General features: G+C 42.9%; 1 protein-coding gene across 3 annotated transcripts in view; it reads right to left on the reverse strand.

Annotated features, from left to right (window-relative positions):
* Nucleotides 1–10,436, reverse strand: part of RGS17 (regulator of G protein signaling 17) — an 88,135-nt gene extending 77,699 nt beyond the window's left edge. For 2 of the 3 annotated variants that reach the window (XM_019951713.3, XM_019951711.3), the window contains exon 1: nt 10,303–10,436. The gene's annotated coding sequence lies outside the window, so the exon portion shown is untranslated. The other variant, XM_019951712.3, reaches the window with a different exon arrangement.
* Nucleotides 10,437–25,119: the final 14,683 nt, after the last annotated feature.

The raw sequence follows: 25,119 nt of genomic DNA on the forward strand, positions 1-25,119 counted from the left end.
AAAATTCGGAGCAGATTTTTTTTATCAGTGTGGTTGAATTGGGGTATCACCTACAAGAATTTTGTAACTATTCAACATAATCTATGTCAGGTCAAGAAAAGTTCTGTACATTTTTTCCTTCCTGGAATGAACATTTATTTAATGAAATTCTACCTCACGAAACACCGCTTGTATTACTCAGATGTTCAGTCAATGAAATTACTGAATTAATGGAAAAAATTACCATCTTAAGATTAGGTCACACGAATTTATGAAACTGGAGGTGGTTACATAATACAGCAGAGTTACATAATAATGACTGAATGATATTATACCTTAAGATGTAATAAGATTTTAGCTAATAGTCTCGTTTTCTGAGTCTAGCCTTCCTGCTTTTTACTTGACTTTCTTTCTTACATCACTGGTGTCTCCTCTTGGATTCTCAAGTATGTATCATCCCCTCCCCAGAGCTTGGCTGTGATTGCACAGGCATCAGGTCAGTTATTTCCTGCTCTCAACCCATAAGCAAAAAGGGAAAACACACCCATAGTCTCAAACATTGACACATAAAACATCTTTTCAAAATATTAAATTTTGCAACAATTCCAGTATACAAGGATTTCTCTAGCCCTTGGTTTTCAGCATTAAAAATTATACATAAATATATCCTTCAACTAAATCCATCATTTATATAAATATAGGTGGGTCATTAAACACTGGATTTACTAAAAGTAATTTAGTCTGAAATATTTCTTCAGCAGCAAAAATTCAATCACTGGACATGAGCTGATGAAGAAAACATGGGCTCTAATAGCTTGAATCAAAATTGCCAACATCATTTATTCATAAACTAGCAGAGATATGACAATCAGGCCAGTTTATTCTTGTGTGTGTGTGTGTGTCTGTTCTGATAAAACTTTATTAACAAAAATAGGCAGTGGGCCAGATGTTTGCCCATTGGCTGTGATTTGCCAACCCCTGGTCTTGAGGATCAAGTCTTAGAATCCACAGAAATGAAGTTAAAGACACAGGCTGCCACTTAATAGCGACTAATTCTGGGCAAGTTATTTAACTTTTCTTTGCTTCAGTTTCCTTGTTTATAAAATGAAGAGAGACAGACCAACATGACAGAACTTACTTCATAGGATTATTCTGAGAAGCAAGTGAATTAATATAGGAACAGTAGGCTAGTTTATTCTTGATCAGCAGAATGAAATAAAACAGCAGGGTTTTTTTTTGTTTTCGTGTTTTTCCCTGACAGATTTAACATTTGAGTTCTTGATACGTTTTAAATTTCAGGCACAAAATTGTGTGACTATCCTAAAAATTATATAAAATAACATAAACACCTATTTTTCTGTAAAGTGTTTGATGTACAAAAAGAATTTATATTCCTTCCTCTTCAATTTTTCTCTGTAGAAATATCTCTACTACTATTACTACTACTGCTGCTAGTAACACTGTAAGAGAGAAATGGGGGAGTGAAATGTTACACTCCACCCAAACAGTAGGGAAGGAAAATTTTTATATTTCAATTTACACAGGAGTATTTAGTACTCTAATTTACATTAAAGTATTTAATACTCTAATTCAAAATGCAGCATTCAGTTAGTCATAACAGTGTATAAGTTATATTGGTTATTATATTGCTTTATAGCATAACCATGCCTTAGTGCCTTCAAAAAAGATATTCATTTTTCCTGTGCTTTTATCTAGTGAGTCTTCTTTTTTTTTTTTTTTTTTTTTTTTGGTACGCGAGCCTCTCACTGCTGCAGCCTCTCCCGTTGCGGAGCACAGGCTCCGGACGCACAGGCTCAGCGGCCATGGCTCATGGGCCCAGCCGCTCCGCAGCATGTGGGATCTTCCCAGACAAGGGCACGAACCCGTGTCCCCTGCATCGGCAGGCGGACTCTCAACCACTGCGCCACCAGGGAAGCCCTCTAGTGAGTCTTGACCATGCTAAACTCATAGGTCACCAGCAAAATGCTGTATGGTGGTGCTGAGTGAAATAAATTGAGAAAGAAATAGGTTGAGACCCCAAATTAGCACATATAGTTACTTATTGACAGCCTAATTAAAGGTTTAATGATTAGCGAGTTAAATTTGGTGGCTGAAATGAGGGTTTAGCTTACTTTCAAGTTAATTCATTCATAATGTCAATATCTTTCATCACCATATACAGGCAATTTAACTGTATGTTCACAACATTTTGCTAGGAAGGACTTGAAGTCTTTACTTTGACTTTATAAATGGTATCAAATCATCCTAGATCAGGATAAATCCAGTTGCTGGATTTCGAGATCACTCTAGTGATTTCAACAAGTAGGTGCTGAAGATGGTTTTCTTCAAAATCAAATGTAGTTTTTCTTTTCATATCTGAAAAGATTATTCTGGATTTCTGGTCAACTTACTATATTACAAAAAGATTGTTATCAGTGAAAGAACTGCAATAATATCGGGATAAAAAATTATAATATTTTTATTGTATGGGAAATGCAGATCCTTAGGAAGGGTGGGGCTATCACTTTCGCTGTCTCCCTTTGCTCACCCCCTCACCCAACATCTTAACATACCTGAAATTATATGATGATGATTACCCAGGGTAGCCTTTAAGTGAGGGGGAAAATGGCACAGTACACATATATGCAGACAATTTGTTCACTTTAATGAGGGAGAATTGGGAGTTGGGGAGGGCTGAGCCTCGAGCCTTCGTTGTTTGGACATGGTGGTGGATGGTAAATCATCCCCCAGCAGAGCCACTTCCTGTTCTCCCTTCCCCTTATCTGAGCCTCTGCTTAGCAGCTTTTAGGCTCACTGACCTCCAAGTGTAGAAGGAGCAGATAGTTCTACACTTTGAGGTCAACGGGCCTAATTCCTAAATCCGAAGGAGATCCTTGCTCATTCCTTCCATGTCGTATCTAGTTATGACTTGTAAACTTAGAATGACCAGGGCTCACCCGATGAAAGCAAAATAATACTAAGTCGAAGAAGCGTCTATGTGAACTTGTGGAAAGGGGCCATGTGTAATCATTTTTCTGCATCCAAAATCATATCGCAGAGCCTGGCACATAGTAGGTGCTCAAGAATTTTATGAATGAATGAATGTTCACTTAACAGGTTGGTTAAACAAGTTGGTCAGGAAAGAATTACACAGCAGACGCATGGAGAGCAGCCTCAACATAAATAAGGACCCATTAGTTAAGACAAATACTGGTAAGAAATGAAAATTCCTTCAAGCACTTATCTACAGGATGTTTCTTGGGTTTATTTTAATTACTTTATTTATTATTTTAATTATTCTTGGGTTTATTTTTCATTATTTAATTCTAGTACAGTATATAACAGTTGCATAGTGATTGTCAATACATGACAAATTACGGACATAATTGCACTTACTCCCTCAACATTTTTAAGGTATGTACAATCAGTCTTTAATTTACAGATAATGACACTAAGGTTCAACAAAGTTAAGGCCAAATCTCTGGTTATTTGAATCCAAAATTTGCACTCTTTCTACCAAATTGCATAAGCTGCTTCTAAAGTCTCTTTTTTTCAAGGGCAATTTTCCATATGCTTTTTCACACCCTCTAAATTAAATCGCATAGCTTGCTACTTTTCTTATAGCAGACTTTCAAATATTTGTTGATTTTGATTCATTGAAGCCTGAAAAAAGTAGAAGGGTTGAGGGAAACAGGGTGGAGACATGGGGTAGTTTTCCTAGAAACAAAATGGACTCCTAAAATCTCTAGATAGCCTGTCATAATATACCAAAAAAACAAGCCCTTACCGTTTATTGATACTAGAGATACAGACAGTGTTGTCAACTTTCACAAAAGGTTCTCACTGGATTTAACTCACGATGCCATTGGGAAGACCCGAGATAATTAAAGAAATGAAATAAACACTTACCTGCTCGTTTCATTTATGTCATAATTTCCCCTGGGTTGTGTCTGTTTTCTTTTAATGCCATGGCTCTTGAATTAAAACCTTTGTATTTCAATAGCCAATCAGAAGTGCTGTGAAAAGGCTGTGACCTAATCCAAGGAAGTAAATATTTGCTTTGTGAACCACATTCATTGTTTATAATAAAGTTATATTTACTGACACAGAGATTTTTTTTGAAAAATACAAAGTTTAAGGAATTCAGAGAGATTTTAGATGTTTATTACTCATTCTAGAATTTCAAGTATAAAGCATTTATATAATTCAATGAAAAAGCCTGCACATCTAGAAAACAGTAGAGCAAGAACTCAAATCCAGTTCTATTTGAAATGAGCTTTTCTGTTCCACCAAAGCTCACTGCTCCTCCTACAGGGGCCTCCTGTTCATTATAGATTCCAGGTTCGCTGATTCTGAATTACTGAGGCTTTACTATATTTGATAAACTGGAACCAGCAAAAATTATAAAATTTTATCCTTTCTAGGTAGTTTAATATCTAAGGGACTTTATAGATTTTCCAAGCTAAATATTTAAGCTTCTGAAACCAAATTTGTCAATAGTCACAGAATTTAAAAATTCAAAACCGGGAACTTATCAGAGCACTGAATCGTGTGAAACACTACAGATAGAGAGCTCATTAAGGTACTAGATTAGTCTCAACTTTTAAATATTTAAATTTCACCTCCAGTTTAAAAACGAGATGACAGGATTCTAATATGACATGGCCTTATGATGAAGCTTAATTGATTTCATTCTGATGAGAAACTTCAATGAATGCTCTAGAGGACCTCCATCTACTCCCATATTTCCTTTCAATCTCATTTATCTCAGGAAAACTCAAAACTGGCAGAAACAATCAATGAAAATCTGAGAGCTTGTCATGTGATGTACATGCTTCTTGTTAATAAGGTGTGAGTGTGTGTGCATAGTACCCAAACAGAAAAATGACAGACCTCAACTAGTAAAAGGAACTGTGCACTTTGGAAGGCCCCAGCATGGTGGCAGGTGGCAGTATGTTATGGACAACATAGCAGCCCTAATGCTGTGGCTGGTCCGTCTCCAGCCTTTGGTAATGTTTGTGCCACTCCATTTGAGCTAGAGCCATTCAACCACAAAGATCTCTGTAGTCTTTGCCACGTGTCTTCTTTGTCACTAAGCATTTCCTTTCTTTGCTTTTGCCTTGTCTTTTAAAATTAACATTCGCACTCAAATAATAAAATCATTCAGAATACAATGGAAAAATGGGCAGAAGACTTGAACAAGCGATCTTCGAGATGAAAAAAAAATGGCTATAAGCATGTCAAAAAAGTTATCAGCATTCTTAGTAACCAAGGAATTAAAAGTTTGAAAAATATCATTTTCATCTATCAAGTTAGCACAATTTTTAAATTTTTATTTATTTTTTATTGGCATATAATTGCTTTACAATGTTGTGTTAGTTTCTGCTGTACAATGAAGTGAATCAGCTATATGTATACCTATATCCCCTCCCTCTTGGACCTCCCTCCCTTCCCCCCCATCCCACCCATCTAGGTCATCACAGAGCACGGAGCTGAGCTCCCTGTGTTATACTGCAGGTTCCCACTAGCTATCTATTTTACACATGGTAGTGTATTTATGTCAAACCTATTCTCCCAATTCATCCCACACTCCCCTTCCCCCACACCCATGTCCACATGTCTGTTCTCTATGTCTGCGTATCTATTCCTTCCCTGCAAATAGGTTCATCTTTCTACATTCCAATATATGTGTTAATATACAATATTTGTTTTTCTCTTTCTGACTTACTTCACGCTGCATGACAGACTCTAGGTCCATCCACATCTCTACCAATGACCCAATTTCATTTCTTTTTATGGCTGAGTAATATTCCATTATATATATGTACCATATCTTCTTTGTCCATTCATCTGTCCATGGGCATTTAGATTCAGCAAAGAGGTTTTTTGTGTGTTTTTTGTTCTTTTTTTTTTGCGGTATGTGGGCCTCTCACTGTTGTGGCCTCTCCCGTTGCGGAGCACAGGCTCCGGACGCGCAGGCTCAGCGGCCATGGCTCACGGGCCCAGCCACTCCATGACATGTGGGATCTTCTCGGACCGGGGCACGAACCCGTGTGCCCTGCATCAGCAGGCGGACTCTCAACCACTGCGCCACCAGGGAAGCCCAGCAAAGAGTTTTTAAAAGATGATATTTTGTTGGTGAGAACTAGATGTTCTAAGTAGCAAGCCTAAAGGAAAAAATGCCATAGGTATGCAGACAAAGCCTACACCTTAGGATGCACATCAGTTAAAACAGTGAAATATTGTAAATAATGTCAACATTCAAAAAAGAAAGAATAGCCAAATAAATTGACAGCTATAAGGTGAATTATTTTGCAGTCACTAAATTATATTAAAAATTCCAATTTCTTGGGAAACGTCAACAAAGTAATGTCAATTGTTTAAAAAAGTAAGTATGAAGCTCTACAATATGATTCTAATTCTTTAAAAAATGTCCCACTTATTCATAGGAAACGAACCTGTGGTAAATTTCCCCATATGTTCAATAGCGGTTCTTTAGATATTGGGAAACATGCGAGGCACATGTTCAGCACTTTATACACATTGCATCACATTTATGCTTGCAAACATCTTAGGAAGTGGGTCTCTATCCCTGCTGTTATATCTGAAGAAACTGAGGCTCAGAGCCGGTAAGTAACTTGACCATGGCGACAGAGCTATTCAATGGAGGAGCCAGGACAAAAGCTAAGGTCAACTTGACCCAAAGCTCATGTTCATCATGTCCATGCCTGCCCACAGGTAATTTAAACTTTGTTTGGAAACAGATCAACAATAGAAATATTATAGGAAAAACATGCATATTCACAAAGTGACAATTCTCAAAATGGTTTCCTCCAAAGATGTAGTACATTTGGTAATGAATATGATCACGCTTCTAAAAAAAAAACAGTAAAAATCTTGGAAGTCTTCTGTGAACCATGCCAGTTCTGCAAAATTTATTAATTGAATAAGTTCTTATTTAACACTTGCCTTTTGCCGGATATTGTGCTAGGTATCGGCACCACAGCAGGAATAACAGTATAAAGGAATTTCTTTGGATATTAGGGAAGTCTCTGGGGGGTAAGTGGAGATGGGAAGAGATAGTGAGGGTGAGAGTATCTATCAATCTAATATCAAACGTCCTGGCAGGGCTTCCCTGGTGGCGCAGTGGTTGAGCGTCCGCCTGCCGATGCAGGGGACACGGGTTCATGCCCCGGCCCGGGAAGATCCCACATGCCTGTGGAGCAGCTGGGCCCGTGAACAATGGCCGCTGAGCCTGCGCGTCCGGAGCCTGTGCTCCGCAACGGGAGAGGCCACAACAGTGAGAGGTCCGCGTACCGCAAAACAAAACAAAACAAAAACAAACAAAAAGCAACGACCTAGTTACTTACATCTAAGGACACTTTTATTTCTTTAAGCCTTCCATGAAAACGTATAATATTTCCGAGGATCCAGGACACCCCCTGGAAATGTCATACAGTTTTAAGCCTCTACAATGAATTCATGCTTATACTCTACCTGTAGTAATCAGATGAAATAAAATGCTTTTTAACATCACATAGAATTATTCTCATCCACTGGGTATACAGTGGTCCTTGCATTTGCCCTTCTGGGTGGTGCAATATTTTCCTTGTTAAGTAAGCAGAGATGCACTATCAGGAAAAGGCTTCTCAGCAGAAATGCCGTTGGATGTGTTCCCGTCCATCTTCGCTCCACATTTCCTTATCCATGTCCACCTTTCACTTTTCCAGAAAAGCCCATGCCTTGCAGCAAATGGGCTTCTACTATGAAGGCCACTATCTCTACAACTGTAAGTTAACAGGTAAATGCTTTCTTGCTTTTTAGTCTGTGAGTCAACCAGAATTTTTATCAATTTAGTTTTAGATTTGGCTGTTATAATAATGTCACGTGGGTGAGGATATGTACATGTCTCCTTTTCTTCAAAGCTCCTAGCCCTAGTGGTAAGAAACGTTAAGGAATGTTTTGTTTTGTTTTTTTTAAATTATTATTATTAAAAATTATACAAAGTTCATAGAAATGATAATGACTTAGACTTTCAACATTATGAGTTCAAATAAATTAGGACCCTGTAGGAAGATCCCTAAAAGCAGAGAGATATCTATGTGAGCAGGAAAATGGACGCCTTATTAACGAACAGGAAGAGCAAATTAACCTCCTTGTTAATTCCCTTCTGCGGCCACTGAACACCAAGGAGTAGTTGAGGAACCAGAGCAAAAAGGGTAGAATCTGCCACAACAGACACCTTATGTTGTTTGTTCTGTAAATTAGGTGGTTCTCTTAATCTTTCAGACTACAAATTCAGGAGGAAGGATGAGTGCCCACGGCTCTTGAGATCAGGTGCCATTGCCATGGTGATTCATCTTATTTAATAAATGATACCATCTAATCCTTTGTAGTGATAAACACTTGTTTTCTCATTTCTAAAAATTGTAAATAAACTACCCTACCATGAGGTCTTTAAATATAGTTTTTAAGATTATTAAAACAGTGAATAAGTCTCCTCTCCCATGAGTGTGCTAATTACTATTTTAGCTCTTGTTAACAGAAGAAACAGCTTAATAATAGTAACTTAACTGGAGGAGGTCAAACTGCTCATTCATTTGAATTTATGAGTACAAACCACCTTTTCATTAGATATCAGTGCAAAGTGTATATTTCATAGATACCTACTATTGTTGCCACAAAGGATTTTAGAAACAAATACAATTTACCCAAAGTGTTCCACAGCTTTCAAAAGTATTAAACACACATAATGTCTAGCAGCTATGAAACCGAGAGAAAAACATTATTTTTCATTACAGGGGTGAAAATTGTTTCTCATTTCTCCAATTAAATGATTTTCAGAGGGTTCATCACCAGGAAAACCAGTATGTATGAACGCCGGAAATGCAGATAGCAGTCTCAGAAACGCTTATGCTAAATGGGAATCCAACTACAAGATTTCTCTCTATTGTCTGTGATAGCCACCCCATGATGGAAATAGTCTGGCTGTAAAACGATTTTTCAGAAGAAAAAGAAACAACTGTGGGAAGATTGCAAAGTTCTCTAGACAAACCTTCAAGTGACTCTTTTAAGTAAGGAAACGTTTATCGAAGGGTCAGAGTGGTTAGGAAAACTACTATGCCAGGAGCCAGGATCAGTCTTGCCGGAGCGACCGAGATTGTCCCAGGTGAGTGGGTGCCCCGGGGCGCAGGGCGGGTCCCCGCACGGCTGGCATCTGTTTGGCCGGGCGACCCTTGCTCTGTCTCCAGGAGCCCAGCGACTCCTGAGGCTGCGCGGGCTGCCCGGGACGCCCTGCCAGCAGCCTCCCGCTCGCGAGGAGCATCTCCCCTCCGCGGCTGCCGAGGCCAGCTCTGTCTCTCCGCCATCCTCAAGTCCTCCGACATTTTTCACAGAGAAAGGGAGGTAGGGAGTAGAGGAAACGGCCGAGTGTCTGCACCCAGCCTCTGCCGCAGCACGAGAAGAGGGAGAGGAGGAAGGCTGGCGGGTAAGCCGCTGTTAAACTGTAATTCTATCGATAATGAAAAGAATCATCATCACCTCTAGCAAGAGAGCCTCGGATACACCCACCCGGGCAGCGGCTAGGGGGTTGGCAGGCGTTCCACCTCCTCGCCCCCTCGAAGGCTGTGAAACCTACCTCAAGCCGTGCACACTAGAACTCCCTTCCCTCCGACCAGAGGGAGGGGAAAGAACAAAAGAGGCCCCCGCCCCCTACCCACACACCTCTGATATTTTGTCGATGCTCAAGGTATGCATTTTTGCACCCCCTTTGGCTCACACCCTCACCACTTGCATTTTCCCAAAGGTGAAGCAAGAGAAAATACCACCCCGAGGTGATAGGTCGATTGGACACTGTTAATTTCACATTCGGTTTTCTAACAAACAGCCACCCCAATCGGCAGGTCCTCGCGCCCCGCGGGGTCTCCCGCCGCCCCCGGCCCTCGCTGCCGGATCCCCAAGGCGCCCAGCTCTCCGCCGGGGACCCGACTGAAGGTTCCCTGGGCCGGCAGGACACTCGCCCAGCCGGTCCGCAGCAGCCGGAGGGCGACGAGCGGACCGCGCAGAGGCTGCAACGCGGGATCCAACTTCCCAAAGCAGCGGCGCGGCCCGGGCTTCCTCCCGCGGCGCCGCGGGCAGCGCCGAGACCCCCGCGCCGGCTGACTGCCCCGCCAGGGCACGGGCAGTTGCACTCTCCACCCCCTCTTTCCTTCACCTCCGCACCCCCCCCCCACACACACCTTTAAAAGATTCATCCATCGGTGCAGAGCAGACATTTTGATGTCATTTACTTAGCACCGCTCGGTATCAGAGGCAACATCTTACCCAGTCGCCTGGAGGTGTGGGCAGCGCACCGATGGGTCCGGGGGCGCGAGGCTGAGCTGCTCGGTCCTCTAGCGGAGCCGGTTTGCTGCCATCCGCCCAACTTCAGCTCCCCGCTGGCGAGGAGAAGGGAAGAGAGACGAGGAGGGAGTGGTGGGGGAGGGGGAGGAGGGAGAGGTGGGCGGGGAGGGAGCGGGAGCCTCTCGGCAGCGCGCATGCGCCCCGCGGGCGGGCGCAGCCCCTCGCCCGGCTCGGCCAGAGGTGCCGCTTCTTCCCTGGGGGTGCGACCGCTTGAGTCACGGCGCGCCTCCGCCCCTCCCTGGCCGCCAGGCCCAAGCGCGCTCGCCTCGGCTCGGCGCCCACGGCGCGGAGGGGCTCGGTTGCAGCTCCGGGCTCCGACGCCGGGGGTCCGCGGCTTCGCGGGCACCTTGGAGACCTGGGAACCTCCCTTGATGAGAGAGGCTCTCGCGCCCAGGCTCATTCAACTTCACGTTCACCCGCAGCCCGCGTTATTTTTCCCTGCGCTTCAGGCGAATGTTTGAAACCAGAATCCTGTCTTTAAGGAACAAAACAGGTGCAACGGCGGGGTCCCAGTGGAGGCAGTCCTTGCGTGAGGGTTCAAAGAAGTAGGAAGTTAAGCAAATGTTGCTTACCAGAAGACTCGACTTTATCAAGGGCTCTTTACTTTATTGTAGTCCTCAGCCAGAATCTGACCCTTTTCCCTAAGAATGATCACAGATGCTCTCGGATCCGGGGCATATGTTCTGTCTCAGACGTCAGGACCCCTGGAGCCAGAGTTTTGAGTGAGAGATGCTGATGACAGGGCAAGAGTAGTGACTTACTAACAGAGATGTTGATGCTTGGGGCCTGAAGCATCCTTCGCGGACAGCTCCGTAGCGATCAGGTCTGATAATTGTGCTGCTCCCAAGCGGAGCCCAGCTTGGTAGTGAAGGAGCTTTGGATACTTAATGCATCCTCAGCGCTAGATTGCATCTCCGATGATTAGATTGAAGTGTCTGTGAGGGTGAATTAGGGAAGCGGGTGTCTTTCTCTTCAGATGTGGCATCTGTGGGAAGAGGAGAGAGTTCCTGGCAGGAATGATTAGGCTTTTTTTCTTATACCTATTTAAAACTGATTACTTGTAAATGTATATGGTTTCCCAATGCTTGTGTGCTTATGCATTCAAACAGCGTTATTGTTTCACGCTCCTTTACTGAACACCCTCCTAGACTTCCCCCACCTCCACCCCTACTTGACTGCACTGTGTCTCGGCTTGCTCTAGGGCCTTCCTCTCTATCTACACCCTGCTTCTGAGTACTAGTGATCTTCAAAGTGTATTCCCCAGGCTTGTGCTGGTCTGCAAATTGTTCTTTATTGCTCTCTAATGAGAGATATGTTTAGAAATTGAGAGGAAGACTTAGAAACTTTTATAGCAGTTTGGCGTTGCCTTGGCATCTAAGCACATTAGCTAGTTGGACTTTGTGTGTTTTATTTTATTTGTAAAGTAACTCATTTTTGTTGGATTTTACAAAAGTATTGGTCCACGCACGGTGCATTGAAAATAAAAAAGTCCTTCATCAAAAATGGTTTGAGGGGCTTCCCTGGTGGCGCAGCGGTTGAGAGTCCGCCTGCCGATGCAGGGGACGCGGGTTCGTGCCCCGGTCCGGGAAGATCCCACATGCCGCGGAGCGGCTGGGCCCGTGAGCCATGGCCGCTGAGCCTGCGCGTTCGGAGCCTGTGCTCCGCAACGCGAGAGGCCACAACGGTGAGAGGCCCGCGTACCGCAAAAAAAAAAAAAAAAAAAAAAAAAAGTGGTTTGAGCATCACTGAATTCTGTATAACTCCCAGATTTATATCTCCATGTGACCTCTTCCAGAGCTCTTTTATGTCAACTACTTTTACATCTTCACTTGAAGATAATTATAATAGCTTTTACTGAACAATTACTGTGTGCCAAGTTCTGAGGTTAATGTTTCACATAGATTTCTTGTTTTCTCTACAACATAGATAGTATTATTATGTTTAAGAGGCACCTCAAAAGCAGAACTCCAAATATCTAACCCCTCCAAACCCATTTCTCTTCTGTTTCCACACAGTCACTCCAGACAAAAATTTAGAAGTTATCCTTGCTTTGTCTCTTTCACCCATACATCCAATTAATTAGCATGTCATGTTGTCTCCAAAATGTAGCCCCAATTCACCTACTTTTCTCCCTTCCCATTGGTATAACCTTAGTCTAAGCCTCTGTCAACACGTTCTCCAAACAATAGCTGCGTGATCTTTTGCAAACATAACCAGATCACGTCATGCTTCAGCTTTCAACTCCCCCATGAGATTTCATGGCACTTTAAGTACAAACCCTAATCCTTAGCACAGCACAGAAGTATCTATTTAATATTGTCCCAGTCTACGTGTTCTATAGCCACATCGGCCTGTTTCTTGAATAAGTCTAACTTACAGTACTTGCTGTTCTTTTTGTCTGGAATCCTCTGCTCGCCCCCCCTCCCCCATAGTAGGTTCCTAAATATCCCACAGGTCTCCGCTCAGATATCACCTACTCAGATAGGCCTTATCTAACCAACCACCCAATGTAATCTGCTCCAGTGTTCTTCTCTGTCGGATCGCCTTGCTTTATTTTCTTCCAGACATTTTTCACTATCTGAATCAGCTTGCATTTGTTTACTTGTTTATTATCTCCTCATCCCCCTCTACGATAGAGTCTCTCAAGAGGGTTCCCTACATTTTTCATTGTTTTATCTCTAATGCCCAGAATGGGATTTGACACATCGTGCATACTCAGTAAGTATTTAGTGAATGAATGCATGACTGAATGAATAAATAACACACTTAAAAAGTTTTCTTTATTTTTCCTGACACTTCTTCTTGGACCTCACTACTGCCTGTCAGAATCTGTTGGTTCCCAGAAGTGCGCAGGTAGACCATATTGTTTCCCCTGTCCATCCTGTCAAAGACGGCTCCATGGAATGATACACATCTCAACTAGATGCCAAAGTAGTGTTCCTAGAACCAACTTTAAAACAAACATACCTGATAAGAAAAACATCTTACTTCTGTGAACTTCCCTAAGTTGTAATAATGGCCGTTGGGGCAATGGTTTGCACCTATGACAACTTGGCTGTTCTGCTACTCGTTTACTTGCTGAATTCAAATGCAACCTCTTGGTGACTTTCTTTCCTGGTTGTAGCTTGTTGTGTAATCCTTTGTGTATTAGCCAGAATCTTCAGTGATAGCACTCTAGGAACTGGACACGTCGCCATATTCTGAGTGTTAGAGAGATGGGTGGAACCAGCCACTGCTTTAATGACCTTCATCACTTGCAGCCTCCGTGTGTATATCTGGGTCTTAGGAAATATCTGGAGTTCCAATGATATCAAATGATGGATAGGTCAATAATTCAACTCAATAAACTTTATTAATGTCTACTACAGCCTGGCATTATGTCTTCAAGTTTTTTGCAAAAAATGTAAATGTTATATAAAATGATTATAAGTGACTCAGAAATGGATTTCAGTTTATTTTGGCCGTGGGGATGCCTTCTCTTCTCTTTATACAGAATTTCAGAGCTCATCACTAAACAGCTGTGTGGTAGATATGAAAAGCAGCATTTGATCATGAATATTTCCATGATATTACGAGTGTGTTTTTCAAGTAGAGAGAATCTGGATGCAGCAGCAGATTTTGCTATAGGAGGCAGACAGAAGATTTGAAGACAAAGTATGTGCAGACGAGATGCTGGAAAAACACAGAGCATCATAATATTTATAGCACATTTACTCATAATTAAGGGTATTTGTCATCATTAGGAGACATGGAGTCTACCTCAGTTAGTTTGGTATCCCCCAAAGGTTATTTCAGAAGGAAATTATGTAACATCTTTACATTTTATTCTCTCTTTTCCCACATGCTCATTTATTTAAAAACATCTGCTTTACCTTTGAAAAGTGGAGGGAAAAGGAAGAAGTTCGTTTGAATCTAGGAAACCCTGACTGCGCCATCTGGGCAGACTTCTCCAGAGTGACGTGTGGAAGGATAGCTAAAATATGACCGCTTACACATGCTTTTTCTTTATTTTTAGTAAGTGGGGCTCCTCATGTTTCTTCGGCTAGTTTCATTCAAACTTTGGAAACAGGCTCTTCTCAGGGAAATTATTTAGATGGAAACTGAGTCACTTTGCTGTACACCTGACACTAACACAACATTGGAAATCAAGTATACTTCAATTTTTAAAAAGTGATAAGAAAAAAGAAGTGTGCAGAATCAGAGGAGACAAAAATCCAAATACTTGTATTTCTTCATTAACATTTGAAGAAGGTGAGAGAAAGGAAAGAAAGACAAGACAGTCTGCCTCCCAAATATATAAAATGAGATATAATTAGGATTACATATTTTATATATACTTTATTTTTAAAGAAATCATTAGTTATTAATGTCTCCTTAATTGTTTAACTGACCATCATTGAACTTAAAGGGCTCAATATTATTCTTTCAGAATAGCATTAGTGATTTTATAGGGTAATTGGCATTTTTCACATTTCAATTGAATGAGTCCACTGAAGTAGATATAAACACCTTCATGTGATTTTTATCAGTTATGCCCAATTTTGTACACCATAAATTCTATATCGTCAAGCCATTCCCACAATGCCTTGACAAGATAGAGCTGTTTTTGAGTCACACTAAGTACTTTATAGAATTTCTCAGTAGATGAACTCCGCATACTCACGCTCTGTTTGGTACAACAGATCTATCATGCAATGTTGGACAACAGTCCTCTGCTCCTCCACGGAAAAAGAGTGAAGTGTTTATCTCACTTAGAGAATATGATGATGATCAATGATTACAGTCAGATTCTTTGTGGATGGAGAAAAGTTCCAGAACTTAATGGTCAATGTTGTATTATTTTGAGATTTTTAAAGGCCTGTAGATGACGGTTGTGGGATTATGGAATAGGCTTCTGCTTTGTCAGACCTACTTCCAGAGCTGGATGGAAGGAAGAGGGGAGACAGGCAGTGGTTTAATTTCTCACCATCTTTACTATGTTTTGGTTCATGACAGAGCAAGTATAAAGTCAGAGGTGCATAAAGTCAACACAGATCTTTGTATATATGTGTATGGAGAGGGACAGTTTGCTAAAGATGTCTAGTATCCGGAAGGGCCCAGGTGACTAATTTTTAGTTCCATATTGAAATATACATAAGTTGCAGATCAGAAAAATCTATACTCGTATTGCAAAAGGCTTCTTAATGTCTCCCTGATTTCTTGATTTTCTGTGAACTAGTTTTACAGCGTGACTATGTTAAAATATGATATGAAAATACTTTACAGTCCCACCTGTCTTCACATTTGAATATTAGTAGCATTTACCTAATCCTGAATGATTGCCTATTCGAGTTTCTTCCATCTCTTCATTCATTCATTCACCCATTCACTTACAAAGCTCTTAGAAAGCATCTGTATTGACATTCTGGGGAATAGAAATGCAGTGGAAAATATAGTACCTTTCATTGAGAATTTATAATTCAAGTGAGATAGGCTTTACATACATGAAGTTGCCAGAGGAAATCAATGAGAACACTTAAGATAATGCGCTTTTATCTTTTCTTTCCAGGAGGTAGGCCAGAGAATGATGAAAAAGGAAACTGTATGTTTTACAGTCAGAACTCTCAACTGCACAGCATAGAAATGATACAGGATCAAAGCAGCCCATGGAATTGCACACGTAAAACTTTCTTTGTATTGCACGGGACTGGTTTAGAATGGCTTGCAGATTTGCAATAAGAATTCAAAGGAGAGATTGAGCATATAACATATTTAAATAGAAAGTTACTGGTTATACTTTTGGTTGACGGCTACTTAGAAAATATTAAGCACCTTCAATGTGCAAGGCATTATGCAGGGCTCTGTGAGGGTTGCGTAGACGAATCAGAACATAAGAAATGAAGTGGTGAGTAGCATAGAGTCCAGAGAGATCATGCTCATGTGCTTATGAGTGACTGTGGCCCTCTGAGTGACCAGCAAAGAATAGAGACCAATTGTATATGCTGAGATGTGCAGAAGGGCATTTGGGTTGGAAACCACAATGTGGTATCAAGATTGTGTGTTGGTTCAGTGAGAATTACAGGATATGTATAGGAAAACTTGATTAGTATGGCTTAGTTATATAACGTAATAAAGTTTTAAATGTCAGTTGAGGCTACACTGTGGTGGGAGAGGAGTTAAAATCTCAGATATGACAAATTCATTTCATCTCCACACCAACTCTAACTAACTACGACAAGTACTGTGTTGAGTAGAATTCTGAGGCCACATCTAAGATTAAGGAAGAAATATGATGGTGATTATTAGCAATATCTGATATGTTATATTTGTCTAGTATTTGAAATTTCTCTTCTAGTCAATTAGGAGTCAAAGGAATTTGAAAAAGGGGGAACTGTCTATATTCAGGACAATAGTTCTCGAAGAACTCTCAAACTGTTGTTGTCCCTTTAAAGTCAGTACTCTGGAAACAATAAATTCACTTGGTAAATAAGCTGGGGTAATGCAAATTGATCTCTGAATTTCTTTCTTGGGATTTGATAAATGCATATTAAAGGCTCTGAAAAGCTCCTTGACAAGTTCCGAAGCAAGGAGCAAAACAAATAGGAATCCCTAACCATACGGAGCTTATATTCTAGTAATAGAGACAAACACAAATCAAGGTAAATAAATAAAATGTATAGTAAGTTAGATAATTAAAAGTGATATGGGGGAAAAGTAAATCAGTAAAAGAGGACTGTGTGTGGGCATGTGAGTTGGAAAGGATTCTGAAATTGTACATAGGGTAGCAAAAATGCCTCACTGAGAAGGTGATATTTGAGAAAAGATACGAAGGAAGCAAGAAATTGAGTTAGTGGATACCTGGAGAAAGAACATTCCAGCAGAGGTATCAGCCAGTGCAAAGGCCCTGAGGTGAGAGTATGTCTGTCATAGTCACAACAGCAATGAACACATGGGGGGAGTTGTATGAGATGAGGTTAGAAAGAGAAAGAGAAGGTAATCATGTACTGCCTCGTAGCTCAGGATGTTGGCTTATACTTTTGGAGAATTGGAGAGCTATCAGAGAGTTCTGAATAAAGGAGTGCCACGAAGGAAGCCGTAGCCTCTGAGAAGATTATTTGCAATGTGTATATAACACAACTTCCTAAGAAACTACTAATTATCAATAAGAAAAAGACAACAACCAAATAGAAAATGGGGCAAAATGAGAATAGGACCACTCTGGCTATGGCCTGGGGGACGAGAGCAAGAGCAGAAGCCAGCAGTGGGGGTTAGGAGACTATTGCAGTTGACTCCATGGGGGATGATGGTGGTGGGACCAGAGTCATACCAGTGGAAGTCTTCAGGAGCAGTCAGATGCTTGATACACTTTCGAAGTGGAGTTTACAGGATTTGCTGACTGGTTGGGTGTGTGGTATAAAAGAATTTGAGGAATCAAGGATGACCCCACTAGTTTTGGCCTGATCACTGAAACTTTCCTTTAATAATGATGTGCTGGACGTCCTTCTTCCACAGCCCACCTATCCCCACAGCTCAGACCAATAAATTACTATCAACAGGCTTATCCAACAGGGCCTCTTGGTCCAAAGAGCAAGAGGTTTCCGGAAAGAGGTAATACCGAGAGACCTGCAGGCAGAGCCTGCTGGCTCTGCATCGATAGCCTCTCTTGGTGCAGCTCTGACCTTGAATCCTGGCTTCAGATCGTCTCCTTTTGTTTTTGCTCCTTTTGCCTCTGAATGCCTACTTTGGCGGTCTAGAATAGGAGTGCCACTCTATTACTCAAGTTCTTAAAAGAAGTGAGGTCCTGCTTTCGTGCTGCACTACCTGCTACCTGCTTCCAAAGCCCTTGCTGCCAACCACCTGCCAGTCTGCTTGCCCATCTATTTCCTATTGCCAAGTTCTTGACACCGAGATCTGCCTAGGAGCCAGGACATCTGCCTGTTGCCTACCGTTGGACCTCTCTGACGCTAGCAACTTGCCATCTTGGCCTGGACCCTTGCCTGTTCCCTGCTGTGACCATCCCCTAAAGCTCTGTGGCTTTTCCCATGTGTTCACGTCTTTCCAGCTCTTAAGATAATTCATTCATTTAAGGATTCATTCATTCATATCTGCATTCATGCATTAAATTAACATTTACTGAGGGCTAACTCTGAGTCCTCTACCTGTTGGAGACCATAGGTAATAGGTGAATAATACATAAGCTCTATTTCCTATGTCCTAGAGAATCTCCCAGAGTCTAGAAGGATGTGGCCTAATGAGGAAGACAGACACGTAAACCATATTTACAGTGAATTGCGATCATCGCCCTCCATCTACAATCATCTTTTAAAAACGGAGACATTTTGCTGCTATACAAAGAGCACGGTGCAGTGTTTTACGGCCGGGAATTGGAATTAATCTGATGGAGGCTAGAGGTTCAGCTCTCCCCTTCACTAGCTGGGTGACACTGGCAAGTTGATTTACCTCTGTAGCTTGAGTGTATTCATCTTTGAAATGGGAATAATAGCTAGACGTTTTATAGGATTGTTGCGAGGATTACATAAGACGTTCATGGAAAGTGCTTTATCATAGCTTCTGACACATACGAAAGCACAATCAATTTTATCACGCCTTCACTTTCTTCTCTTCCCCCTCCTACATCTCCTAGCAGTCCAAGTGCCAGTGATAGGAACCAGGGAGAGAATCCTTGGCATGAGGGAGACATTCTCTGATCTCAGGGGCTTGGGTTAGATGTCTAGAACTCTCCGAGCGCCCTGTACTGATCTGAGTCATAATATTGTTTAGTCATTGTCTATTTATTTGGTCATCTCCCTCATGAGCCTTTCGTTTCTTGTGGGCAAGGACTTGACTTCCTCATCATCTTGCTCAGTGCCACATATGAAGAAGTACCGGTAAATATTTGTTGAATTAAAACAAAAGGATGGGGCTTCCTTGGTGGCGCAGTGGTTGAGAGTCCGCCTGCCGATGCAGGGGACGCGGGTTCGTGCCCCGGTCCGGGAGGATCCCACATGCCGCGGAGCGGCTGGGCCCGTGAGCCATGGCCGCTGAGCCTGCGCGTCCGGAGCCTGTGCTCCGTAGCGGGAGAGGCCACAACAATGAGAGGCCCGTGCAAAAAAAAAGATGACAAGGCTTCCCATTGGTGGTGCCAACTGCATTAAATTTGAAAGAAGGAATTTACCACATGAAAGAGGAATAAGACTGTTTCAAGCATTGAGAATAATGTGAACAGAGCTCTGTGACGGGGCACCTCCAATGCATTCAGGGAATCTCAGGTGTGCTGGAATCTCTATCTATCTGTGCACGGCATAAGCTTTTGAATTTTGAAAAGTGGGCAGAGCCAGATCCCAAAGGACCTTGTATGTATAATGACTGAAACGTTTGGACTTTTTTATGGGAGGATATGAAGTGGGGCCCTTGAGGCTTTCATGATCTTGTCCTTACTTCTCTTTTTCATCCTTTTCTCCTTGACTGACAGTTTATGCTCCAGGAACACGAAAATGTTTGTACACCATCCCTTCCCCACCCCTCGAACATCACAGTGCTTCTGCTTCCTGCTTTGTTGCTTGGCTTATGTGGTTCTCACTTCCCCCTGTTCACCAGCACCCCCCAGGGCCCCCAGGGCCCCCTCTCTGCAGGCTATTACTCATCCTGTAGCCCAGAAGTCACCCTTTCCAGAAAGTCTTCCCGAGTTCTGAGTTCCCTAATTCTCAGGCAGTCATCTGAGTTCACATTCAATGAGTGCCCACTGTGTGTCAAGCACCCTGGTGTTTACTTTATGTCTATAATTTGATGTAACCCTCAAAACTCTATAAAATAGGTGCTATTATCTTTTTTTAGAAATTGAGAAAACTGATATACTTTTGGGGGGATTTAGTCTACATTTTCAGATGAGTTAAAAAAAAAAAAAAGAAGCCTAGATAAATTATCTAGGGTCAAAGAGTGGCTGAGCTATAGCACTTGATGCAGGGTGTATAATCCCCACTGGCTTTGAACTTGAACACTACACTTCACTATCTACTTTTTTTTTTTTTTTTTTTTAAGCAGTATCAGTTTGGTAGAATACTAGGTTGACAGTTTTTTTGTTTTTTTTTTGGTTTTTTTTTTTGCCGTATGCGGGCCTCTCACTGTTGTGGTCTCTCCCGTTGCGGAGCACAGGCTCCGGACGCGCAGGCTCAGCGGCCCTGGCTCACAGGCCCAGCCGCTCCGCGGCATGTGGGATCTTCCCGGACTGGGGCACAAATCCGTGTCCCCTGCATCGGCAGGTGGACTCTCAACCACTACGCCACCAGGGAAGCCCGACAGTTTTCTATTTGACCTTTCTGTGTCAAATCCCTTTTTACCATTCCTTGATGATATCTTGGGCAGATTCCGTAATTACCTGGTCACTTTCCATTATTAAACTCACCCAGCCCAGTTTAAGTTTTTCTCTTTTTCAAAACACTTTTTCTTCCCAGGCAGGACAGGCTCTTGACACCAGAGACTTGGAATGAAGACTGGGCACAGTCTGCTCTGTCACTCCGTCCCCAACCTCCTCTTTCTAGGAGCCACCGGGTTGGAAGGAGTCAGGGAGGAGAAGTGTAGAGAAAAGGGCAAACATCTCTTTACTTAACTGGTCTTGGCTGCTGTGCTCTCCTTGTTGGTGTATGTGCTCTGGAGACAGACACGAATGGGCTGGCATTTTCATTTGGATGCACAGGTCCAGATGCTGCTGTCTGTGAGCACGTGTGGGTTCTTAGGAGGGCCGTGCAGGGACACCCAATGTACAGTTCCCTTCTATCTCTTCCAGCACTTCCACAACCCCTCTCACACCAGGCCCTGCCACTGATGGTCTCCCCACAGACCCTTGTGGCTGGAATCTTCTCACTGAGTGGAAGTCCTCTTGGCTGGGATGCCAGCAAGTTGGCTCCAACATAGGTAAGTTTCACGATGTCCACACGATCATGAGAAATTCACACAATATTGTTATCCCCAAGGGTAGAGAGTGCAGAGAGGTATCCTGTCACTCGTACTCTCTGTCATCCATCTAGTCATGGGGTTGATGAGCAAATCTACTACCTTAGCAGATGTCCAATCAGGGTACTAAGGTGATGCTCCTCCTATAGCAGCACCCTTAGTCTATGGCTTTGCCTTTAAAAATATTTTTATACATAAAATATATCATTCATAATAACGTATATGCACAATTTAATGAACAATAATAAAAGTAACTGCCGTGCATTTACCATTTTGAGAATTAAAACATTTCCCAGTACCTCAGCTGTCCCTGAGTATGCTCTCTGATTCTGGATTTTGTGTTAATGCATTCTTATATATTAAAAGAAATTCCTAGCACCTGTATATTGCGTTCATTTTCTATTGCTGACATAGTAAATTACCACAAACTCGTGGCTTAAAAAATACGAATACATTATCTTACAATTCTGTAGGTTTGGATTCTGACATGGATTTCACTGACTCTAAAATCAAAGTTTTAATAGGGCTGCATTTCTTTCTAGACGCTCTAGGGGAGAGTCCATCTCTTGCCTAGTTTCTAGAGACCACCTGTTACGAAACGCACGTCCATGGGCCCAGCGCACAGTGAGGCCAAAGAAACCAAAACGTCGGAGTTTGGAGCAGAGAAAGGTTTATTGCAGGGCCGTGCAAGGAGACAGTGGCTCATGCCTTAGAAACCCAGAACTCCCGAACGCTTTCAGCAAAGCTCTTTTGCAGGAAAGGTGAGGAAGGGGCGTGGTTAGTTGTTGCAGACTCCTTGGTGTCAGACCCTTTGTTCTTGAGGTCAGGTCAAGGTCAAGTCATGATGTTCCTGTAAACCTCCACCAAAACAAATGTTATTCTCTGTTCTGACAAAAAGGGCAAGGTCCCAAGGCTCAACTGTCACCCTCCAAGGTCCAGGTCCTGGCTAAGAAGAGGGGGTCCCTGCAAGGGCCGGTTACCCTGCCCGGGAGAGGTCATCCAGCACCCAGTCTGCATCCTCCCGCCAGTGCTGAGGCCCAGCTGAAGAGGCAGATCTCAGTTGCCGGCTCCCTCAGGGCCAGGTCCCCAGACCCTGCCCAGCCGTCATCACTGAGGGAGCCAGGCGCCCAGGACCCCACCGGCCCTCAGGCTTCTCGGGTAGCCCAGATGCAGGCTGGGTTGCACGGACTGAGACCCATGGAGACGGCCACTACCATCAGGTCACAGAGCTGGGGCTGGGGAAGAGGTTCGCTGCTGCTTCAAGGCCTGGGCCCGGCCCGTGGATTGCTGTGGCCAGGCCTCCGGAGCCCTGCAGGACACAGCCTCCCGCCTGTCCCCGGGGTCCCCCAGCTCGCCCGCCAACCCGAGGCCAGAGGGCCTGAGGGCCCCGGGGGGAACCCCGATCCGCCTCTCACCACACTGTCTGCCGTGAGGACCCCTGCAAGGCTGACAGTTGGCAGGGAGGGACCTCCAACCGCTGCACTAGGGTCCCCACCCCTATTACACCTCCACATTCCTTGGCTCGTCGTCTTCTTACATCTATTTTTTTTTTTTTTTTTTTGCGGTACGCGGGCCTCTCACTGCTGTGGCCTCTCCCATTGCGGAGCACAGGCTCCTGACGCGCAGGCTCAGCGGCCATGGCTCACGGGCCCAGCCGCTCCGCGGCACGTGGGATCCTCCCGGACCGGGACACGAACCCCTGTCCCCTGCATCGGCAGGCGGACCCTCAACCACCGCGCCACCAGGGAAGCCCCTTCTTCCATCTTTAAAGTTAGTAATGCTGCATCTCTCTGACCCTTCTTCCTTGGTCACACTTAGTCTCCCCCTAAGTGACTTTGTCACTTAGTCTCCTTCTGACCACAGCTGGAAGAGACGCTCTGCCTTTAAAGATCCATGTAATTAGATTGGACGCACCCGGATGATCGCCCCATCTCAAGGTCCTTAAGTTGACCACATCCTCCAAGTCTCTTTTACCAAGTAAGATATATATGAACAGTTTTGGAGGATTACATCCTTGGAGGACATCTTTGGAGGGGGCATTATTCTACTTACCACATATATGTACTGCTAAAAACATTTTGTATAGTTTTGCCTGTTTTCACACTTTATACAAACAGAATTAAATGGTGTGTATTCTTTTGTGACTTGCTTTTTTCACTTAATATTAGATTTTGAGTTTATCCATGTTGACACATGAGATGTAGATCTATTTTCATTACTATATAGTATTCTATTGTAAGAATATACTATGCCATAATACAATGAATATAATATACCATTTATGTATCTGTTCTGCTGCTAATAGACATTTTAGTACAGTCATCCCTCAGTATCTATGGGGCTATGGATTTCAGGATGCCCACAGATAGCAACATCCATGATGCTCAGGTTCCTTGTAGACAGGCATACCTCTTTTTATTGTGCTTCAATTTATTGCACTTCACAGATATTGCATTTTTTTACAAGTGAAGGTTTGTGGCAACCCTGCATCAAGCAGGTCTATCGGTGTCATTTTTCCAACAGTATTTGCTCACTTCATGTCTCTGTGTCACATTTTGGTAATTCTTGCAATATATCAAACATTTTCATTATTACTATACTTGTCATGGTGATCTGTGATCAGTGATCTTTGGTGTTACTGTTGTAATTGTTTTGGGGCACCACAAACTGAGCGCATATAACCTGACAAACTTAGTAAGTGTCGTGTGTGTTCTGACTGACCCACTGACCAGCCATCCCCTTCTCTCTCCCTCTCCTGAGGCCTCCCTATTCCCTGTGACAGAACAGTATTTAAATTAGGTCAACTAATAACCCTACCATGGCCTCTAAATGTTTAAGTGAAAGGAAGAGTCGCATGCCTCTCGCTTTAAACCAAAAGCTAGAAATAAGTTTAGCGAGGAGAGCATTTTTAATGCTGAGATAGGCTGAAAGCTAGTCCTCCTGGGCCAAAAAGCCGAGATGTGAATCCAAAGGAAAAGTTCTTGGAGGAAATTAAAAGTGCTACTCCAGTGAACACGCGAATGATAAAAGAGTGAAACAGCCTTACTGCTGATATGGAGACAGTTTTAGTGGTCTGGGTAGAAAATTAAACCAGCCACCACATTCCCTTAAGCCAAAGCTGAACCCAGAGCAAGTCTCTAAGTCTCTTCAATTCTCTGAAGGCTGAGAGAGGAGAGGAAGCTGCAGAAGAAAAGTATGAAGCTAGCAGAGGTGATTCATGAGATTTAAGGAGAGATGCCATCTTCTCCATAACATCAAAGCGCAAGGAGAAGCAGCAAGTGCTGATGGAGAAGCTGCAGCAAGTTATCCAGAAGATCTAGCTCAGATAGTCAATGAAGGAGGCTACGCTAAGTTAGAGATTTTCAATGTGGATGAAATGGCCTTCTATTGGAAGATGCCACCTAGGACTTTCATAGCTAGAGGCAAGAAATCAATGCCTGGCTTCAAAGCTTTAAAGGACAGGCTAACTCTCTTGTTAGGGACTAATGCAGCTGGTGACTTTAAATTAAGCCAGTGCCCATTTACCATTCCTTGGGCCCTTAAAAATTATGCTAAATCTACTCTGCCTGTGCTCTAGAAATGGAACAACAAAGCCTGGATGACAACACATCTGTTTGCAACATGGTTTACTGAATATTTTTATCCCACTGATGAGAACTACTGCTCAGAAAAATAGATCACTTTCAAAATATTACTGCTCACTGACAAAGCACCTGGTCACCCAAGAGTTTTGATGGAGATGTACAAGGAGATCAATGTTGTTTTCATGCCTGCTAACACAATATCCATTCTGCAGCCCATGGATCAGAG

The sequence above is a fragment of the Tursiops truncatus genome, chromosome 12 (genome assembly GCF_011762595.2).
Source record: "Tursiops truncatus isolate mTurTru1 chromosome 12, mTurTru1.mat.Y, whole genome shotgun sequence".
In the NCBI taxonomy this organism is placed as follows: domain Eukaryota; kingdom Metazoa; phylum Chordata; class Mammalia; order Artiodactyla; family Delphinidae; genus Tursiops; species Tursiops truncatus.